The sequence below is a fragment of the Capsicum annuum genome, chromosome 10 (genome assembly GCF_002878395.1).
Source record: "Capsicum annuum cultivar UCD-10X-F1 chromosome 10, UCD10Xv1.1, whole genome shotgun sequence".
In the NCBI taxonomy this organism is placed as follows: domain Eukaryota; kingdom Viridiplantae; phylum Streptophyta; class Magnoliopsida; order Solanales; family Solanaceae; genus Capsicum; species Capsicum annuum.
The window spans coordinates 51,013,376-51,021,103 of NC_061120.1; the positions used below are offsets into that span (position 1 = coordinate 51,013,376).

The 7,728-nt window shown below is 33.2% G+C and overlaps 1 long non-coding RNA gene across 1 annotated transcript; it reads left to right on the forward strand.

The window, feature by feature from the left end:
* The first annotated feature begins 844 nt into the window (after window positions 1-844).
* LOC107855987 lies at window positions 845-6,655 on the forward strand. The gene is made up of 3 exons (XR_001670424.2): window positions 845-916; window positions 1,075-1,130; window positions 6,393-6,655. It is a non-coding gene; the product is annotated as an uncharacterized LOC107855987 (long non-coding RNA).
* The last annotated feature ends 1,073 nt before the right edge of the window (window positions 6,656-7,728 follow it).

A 7,728-nucleotide genomic window follows, 5' to 3' on the forward strand; every position in this document is an offset into this window, starting at 1 on the left:
GTATGCTCTAACCGCATGTTATCTAGACTTACGAATTTTCTAAGGGTCAAAAGCCAAGGTATTTCAGTTGAATCCCTAAGGACTTGTTGATTAACTATTAAGTAGAATAAATAATTTATTCGTTATTTATTTAGGTTACAAACTAAGGATGCATTAAGTTTAAAAGGTATAACAAGGCATAAAACTATACTAATAGTGATAAGCTTGGGGTTGAAATAATATCAACAAGGGTACCAAGGTCAAGGCATTGTGAATAATCATGCAAATCGACACAATCATGTTGGTTAAGTTATTTATATTTGTTGTTGATTCATGGGGTTAATATTATTATTATCATCTTTAAAGACTCTAATCATCTATTTAAATTAACCTCAGAACAATATCATTGAGCAGGGATGTGGGAAATAATTCCAATGCTTTTATATTTTACCTTGTATATGACCCAAATAGGGAAAACTAGGTATATTCCTATCCTAACCATGAATCTTATCTTTAATTCATCTAAAAGAGAAGAATCCATTCCTTATGTTTAATACTCCTTGTAGGCTAAAAAAATAAATATAGATGCATTCTAATGGTCGTGATTCAATAGAATAGCTAGTACAAGGATATAAGAACAACCAAATAAGATAATCAACTTTAACAAACTTGAATAATACACTACGCAATCATGTTTGTAGCCTCAACAATAAAACTACGGTATTTAGATACTTCTAATCATATAAATAATTACCATTAATGAATTCTTTTTTGTTTTTTTAATATAGATTTTTATTAATATTTGTGAAACAAAATTGTTTTAACATCATATGACCCGATCCAACCCGGGTCTCATAATGCAATACAAAAAATCTACAACTAAACACTTAGTGTAAGTAGGGTTTCTAAAAAGAGATATTCTTTCCCCTCTATACTGGTGAGCCTCTTCATTTCTAGATCAATTTTCTTCACTGCTCTTCTTTAGTTGTCTTCCTTTTTAATGATTCAGCTTTCGATCTTCACGCTCTTGGATACTTGCTTCCAATTTGGCCTCTATTCAGCTGATTAATCTAACTTATCTCTATTTGTATGTAGTAATTCATACATCCATGACTCTTTTCTGATGGCTTTGATAGACATAGCTATTTGAGGTATTTTTCTCTTTTGGTTCTTTCTTTGTGCTGTTATGATGTGTGAAATTACTACCCTATCTTAGCCTTTATTTTTCGTTTATCCTCAATCTGGTATAATTATTAAATAGGGACTTTGACATCTATCACTCTTTATAATTACTTTACCTCATTAATATAACTAATGAAAATTAGTATAAATGACTGGTCCTGAATCTATAGCTAAATTAGAAAGAAAATCTGCTAGCTTGTTACCTTCTATATATATATGCTGATAAATTATTTCCTTTTCCTACAATTTCTATTTAATTCTCAGAAATTATACTTGATATGCTTCAAGGAATGTGCCAGCTTCCTGTTAGACTCTTCTACTTTAGGAGTGAATCCATTTGAAAAATAATTTTGTCAAATTGCATATTCCTGCAATGTTTAGCTGCTTGAACTATTGTATTTTCTTCTGCTTTAAAACTATCTACATGTGTATGTGTATCTGCATAAGCATATATCATCTCCTCTGTATGATCTCTCAAATAGTATGCATAAGAAATCTTTTTCTCTATTCCTTTGAAGGCTCCATCTGTATTGTATTTAACCTACCCCTATTCTGGCATCTTCTATTGCACTATTATAACTCTCATTTGGCATTTAATTCTTTCCAATTCCTTTAATTTCTGAGGCTATTCCCTAGAAAAATCATAGTTTGGCTTCCTGACCTTTAGTAACAATATGACATTCCTTGTTATGTTATGAATGAGTTTCAGAGCAGATGTATTCTTATTATCATACTTCTTTTTTCTCCTTTTCCAAATCTCCCAGAGTATAAAACTAGGTAGAGCCTGAAAATATGGTTGTTCTCTCTTCTTATCTCTTCTTTTCGACCATGTAATTACAGTGTTTCTCAAGGTTAATTATTCGAACATTTATTCCTGCAAAAGAAGAAAAATAGGACTATTCATGTTAGCATAAAAAAAACTCCTAAAAACATGGGTTATTGTCTCCACTACAGGATCATCACAACACTAATATTTTGATGGTCCTTGAATACCCCACCTTCTGACATGATCATCCACTGGAATTTTTCTCTTCCACAACCTCTACATAAATAAAGCAACCTTAAATGGTACTCCTTGTACCTATATACACTTGTATGTATCACTGATTTGCGCTTTATCTCTGATGTAATGCCAAGTTGATCTTACTGTAAATATTCCTTGAGCTTCCAAAGCCCAAACTGGTACATTATTTCCTACTGCTGTTGGAGGTCTAAATTTATCCTTGATATGTTTAACCATGTCTGGTTTGAACAATCTTATTAGTGTTTGCTCATCCCATCCTTCATCCTTTACTAACTATTTAACCTGTTTATATTGATCACTAAACTCAAAGGTTCCTTCTATCATATAATATAGTTTACCTTGACCAGTCCAATTATCTAGCCAAATATTTTCATTACTACTCCTGGTCTGCCATACAATAAGATGCTCCACTAAATCTCTTGCTGAGAATATTTTCTTCCACACTTGTAACCCACTAGATCCCGTTCTCCGTATAACCATGGATGGATGGTCTCTTTTACAATATTTATTATACATGTACTCACTCTACATGGACTTTGCAGTCTTGAAATTCCACCATAATTTGCAGAAAAATGCCATGGAAATATTTGCCAACTTTCAAAACCCTAGTCCCCCTTCATCCTTAGGTAAACACACCTCCTGCCATCTCACCCAATGTCTACCTCTTTCACCTATTCTGCTACTCTAGAAAAACTGAGCTAAAACCTTTTGTAATATGTTCAAAACATTAAGGGGGGGAGTCATCACAGAAAGGCAATGAATTGGTATGCTTTGTAGTACATGTTGAACCAACACTACTCTCCCACCATAAGATAACAATTTCCTTTTCCAGCCCTGTAATTTATTTGCTATCTTCTTCATCAATTGTTTATAGTAATCCTTCTTCTTCCTCATGTAGAAAATTGGACAACCCAGGTAATTAAAAGGAAATTTTTCTCTTAGTATACCTGTAGTTACTTCTGTCATCACCATGGTTCCATTGGACACTCCTTTATGCATATATTATGCACTCTTTCCTTTGTTGATTTTCTATCCTGAAATAGCTTCATATCCTTTTAATGTTTTGGATACCATCTGTAATGTTCTCATTTCAGCTTTGCATAAAATGATTATATCATCAGTAAAAGCTAAATGATTCAGTTTAGGACTTCCTCTGGGTATCCCAAACAATCTGAAATCCTTAGTTAGCATAAGCTTCTTCAAGTTTACTGATAGAACTTTAGCAACAATGATAAACAGAGTAGGTGATAAAGGTCACATTTCTTTAATCCTCTTGAGGACTTGAAGAAACCCTTAGGCTGCCCATTTAATACTATGGAGTACTAATTATTTTCCAATAACCTGAACACCATATCAATTAACCTTTCAGAGAAGCCCATCTTCCTCAATACCTTTATCAAAAATAACCATCCAACCTTATCATGATCTTTCATATATCCAGTTTCAAGACCATATTAGGAGGCTTTCCTATTTTTCTAATTTTTGAGACAATTTTTTGTATAATCAGTACATTCTCAGCAATACTTATATTTTGTACAAAACCTACCTATTCTGGTGAGATTAGTTGAGGAAGTAGATTCTTTATCCTCTCATGAACTATTCTTGACAATATCTTATTAACAAAATTACTCAATGAAATAGGTCTCAAATCTGAAAAGGATTTTACCACCAACTTTTTTGGTAATGATACCAAATAGGTATGTGTGATAAATCTTAGCAGAGTATGATTGTAGAAGAATGCTACCACCATATTCTAAATATCCATCTTAATGATTTCCCATGTATCTTGATAAAAAGAACCAGTTATTCCATCAGGTCCCTCAGCACTGTTCCTATTTAGGCCCATTATAGCAGTTTTGACCTCATCTTGTGATGGAATTTTTATTATTTCATTGCTCTGCTCTTCAGTTACCACAGTAGAAACTCCATCAATCATTGAAAAGTCTTTTGTATTACCTTCTTTAGTGAACTATTTTTGAAAAAAAGTTACAGCTGATCCTGTAATCTCACTTGCTTCTTCCACCCAATCTCCTTCTTTATTTTGTATTCTTTTAATCTTGAGCTTGTTCATTCTTCCTTGTATTATTGTGTGAAAAAATTTAGTATTACTTTACCATATTTAAACCACTCATACCCAGCCTTCTATCTCCAATATTCTTCCTTCCTTTTTAGTTGAATATTTAACTTTGCATATGCTTTAAACAACTACTCTCTATTAACACATATTGGAATTTCTTCAAATTGCTTCTCTTTTTCCTTGAAAATATCTTCCAAAGTTACAATTTTGTGGAATATATTACCAAAAGTATTCTTGCACCATTTTGCTAATGCGTACTTAGTGTTTTTAAGTTTTTGATAAAACACTAAGAAAGGATCTCCTGTCATCTCTATTTTCCAGCTATCCCTGACTATATTCAGACAAGACTCTTCCTTTAACCATAGATTTTGGAATCTAAAAGACGATTATCTGCTCCTTTTCCACTCTATATTATAAAAATAAAGGAGCATGATCAAACCCACTCCTTAGAAGATGTTCAACCTTCATTACCTAAAATATACTTTGTAATCTTTCATTAAAAAAAATTCTATCAAGCCTTTTGAATATGCAACCCTTTTCAGTTCTACCATTCCACCAAGTGAATTTACTCCCTTTAAATTAAGGCTATTCTATATTACACATACTAATACACTGATTAAACTCTTGAGTTTCATTAATTGTAACTGGTAGGCCCCCTAATTTTTCCTCTTCATGCTTTATCATATTTAAATCTCCCCCTATTAGCCATGGAATTTGATAAGTATCAGCCATATCTACTAACTAATCCCATAATACTTGCCTTTCATTGGCATTACACTTAGTTTATACCAGAGTAACTATCACTGACATATCAACAGTTTGCAAGTTTACTGATAACTATTGCTCTTTATCCTTAAAAACTGTCACTACTATATCTTTATGAATAAATGCCTAAATTTTCCCTGAAACATTCACTAAAACATATTTCAATCCTAATCTCCTCCTGTAATCTTCTATTTGAATTCTATCATGAAAAGGTTCCATAATCCCTATGAAATAGAATTGAAATCTCTTGTGCATTGTGATTAATCTAGTGAAGGCCTGTTGAGTGTTTACAGACCTTATGTTCCGTATGAGTGCATTCATAATGATTTAGACTTGGCTGACTTACTCTTTGTATTCATTGCTACTGAACTAGTACTGTTATTCTATTTTTTTACCTCTTTTGTTTAGTCTTCAATGCTACAACTTGCTTTGGAGATAAATCAGCATCTTTAGCAATTTGATCTATATTATCATCCAGTACATTCTCATCCAAGTCTTCTTAATCCTTGTTACATACTTTAACCAGACTTTGTGATTTTATTACCAAGGGTGAAATCCCCTTAAGAACCATAAACTCCATGTCCTTTGCATTATATAGCTGCATCTACATACCATCTGCACCTTGTTGTTCCTCCTGACTGCAATTCTGGTGATTTACTGGATCTGTGTTGTCCTTCTACATTGTTTCTATTATGACCTGATCTTTTTGTTCCACTATGTTATATGTTATTTCGCTTGTTTGATGCTTCTTTGTTACTTGTTATCCATTTTTTTTTCTGTGCTACTACTAAATATTTGATTGACCCACTTTTTTGTGCTGAGTTTGTCCTTATATGCATTGTCTTTAGTTTTGTCTGCCTTAAATCCTTCAATATATTGTATAACTATATCAGCCTGCTCCTCTAAAGCTCCAAATAAATTGGATACATCCACCTTCTTATACAGGATTTTCTCTACTTCACCCAGTATATGTCCATGTTTATCTCTTTTATATATATTTTTCCTTCTCATCCAGTATTGATTATCAGTGTTTTGCTTTGCTATATCCTTGTTGTGCTAATTATTCCTTTGCTGATTATTATTACTGACATTGGCTTTTTCTTCTATCTTCCTCTTATCCTCTTTTTGCTTCTCAAATAACTTTGGATGAGCAGTCCAGTAAGTATCAGCACCATGACCTTGTAAACAACACTCTTTACAATATTTAGGCACATAGCCATACTAAATCTGGACCTATTTTAACTTGATCTCCCCTGTTGCATCATTCTTCTTATTTATTTTAATTCTTTATGGTAACTCTGTAGCTAAATCTACCTCCACTTTAAGTCATGCACAACTTGGTCTTGTGTGATTCTTTATTGCCAGGTCTACATTGAGTGGATTACCTACTGCTAAAGCAATGGGAAAAAGTGCATCTTTTGCAAAAAAATTTAGAGGGAAATCTAGAAAGAAAATCCATGTTACTGCAATTGTAGTTTTCACGTCAGGATCAAACCATGGATCCCACTTTGGCATCCTCATCTACCAATATCTCCCATTTGTACTAATATAGATAGCTGCTGTAGATAATAATTGAATGTAATCTTCTAATGCTTATAACATTATCAATACATCTCTCACATCCTATACCCCAATATTGCATTGTCCCTTGATTCCACATTACTTTAGAATTGATTTTCTTAAATTATCGATATGAGCTTTTCCATATAAGAATTTTCCAACAATAGCCTCCTATCTCTCAAGTAATTTCCTCTACTAAAGGTTGTCTTATCTTAGAGCTCGAGGGTTAATATCTAAAGGTTGTCTTTATCACTTGGTCTGGGTTAAAGATATTAACTCGAAAGGTCCTTCTTTACTATCCGTTCTGGTGGTAAATAATTTTCCTAAGGTTTTTTGGGTGATTTTTCTGGTGTTTCTCCGAATAGGTAAATAGAGTTTGGTATTAATTTGGTTTCGAACACACGTCCAATATCTATTTCTCCTTATAGAATGGCTCCAGCTGAGTTGAGGGAACTCAAGGAGAAACTTAAGGATATTCTTAATAAGGGGTTTATTCGTCTTAGTGTATCCCTGTGGGGTGCACCGGCGTAGTTCATGCACAAGAAAGATGGTTCCCTTTGTATGTGCATTTACTATCTATAGTTGAATAAGGTAACGATCAAGAACAAGTATCCTCTTCCAAGGATAGATAATTTGTTTGATCAGTTCTAAGGTGCCAAGTTCTTTTCTAAAATAGACCTTCGGTTTGGGTATCATCAGCTAAATATTGGGGTGGTGGATATCCCTAAGAGGGTTTTTCATTCTTGGTATAGGAACTTTAAGTTTTTAGTAATGTCATTTGGATTGACTAATGTCCTGATAGAATTTATGTACTTGATGAACAAGGTTTTAAGGCAGTTCTTAGATCACTTCGTCATTATGTTTATTGATGACATTCTTTTATATTCCAAAAGTGAGGTGGATCATGCTAATCACCTCCATGTGGTATTGCAGATCTTAAAGGAACGACAGTTGTGTTCCAAGTTCTCCAAGTGTGAGTTTTGATTGAATGTTGTGACTTTTCTTGTTAATATTATTTTTAGTGAGGGGATCATAGTGGATTCTCAAAAGGTTGTTGTAGTTAAAAGATGGTCTAGACCTACAACACCAACTGATATCTGAAGCTTCTTGGGCTAGGATGGGTATTATACATGGTTGATGG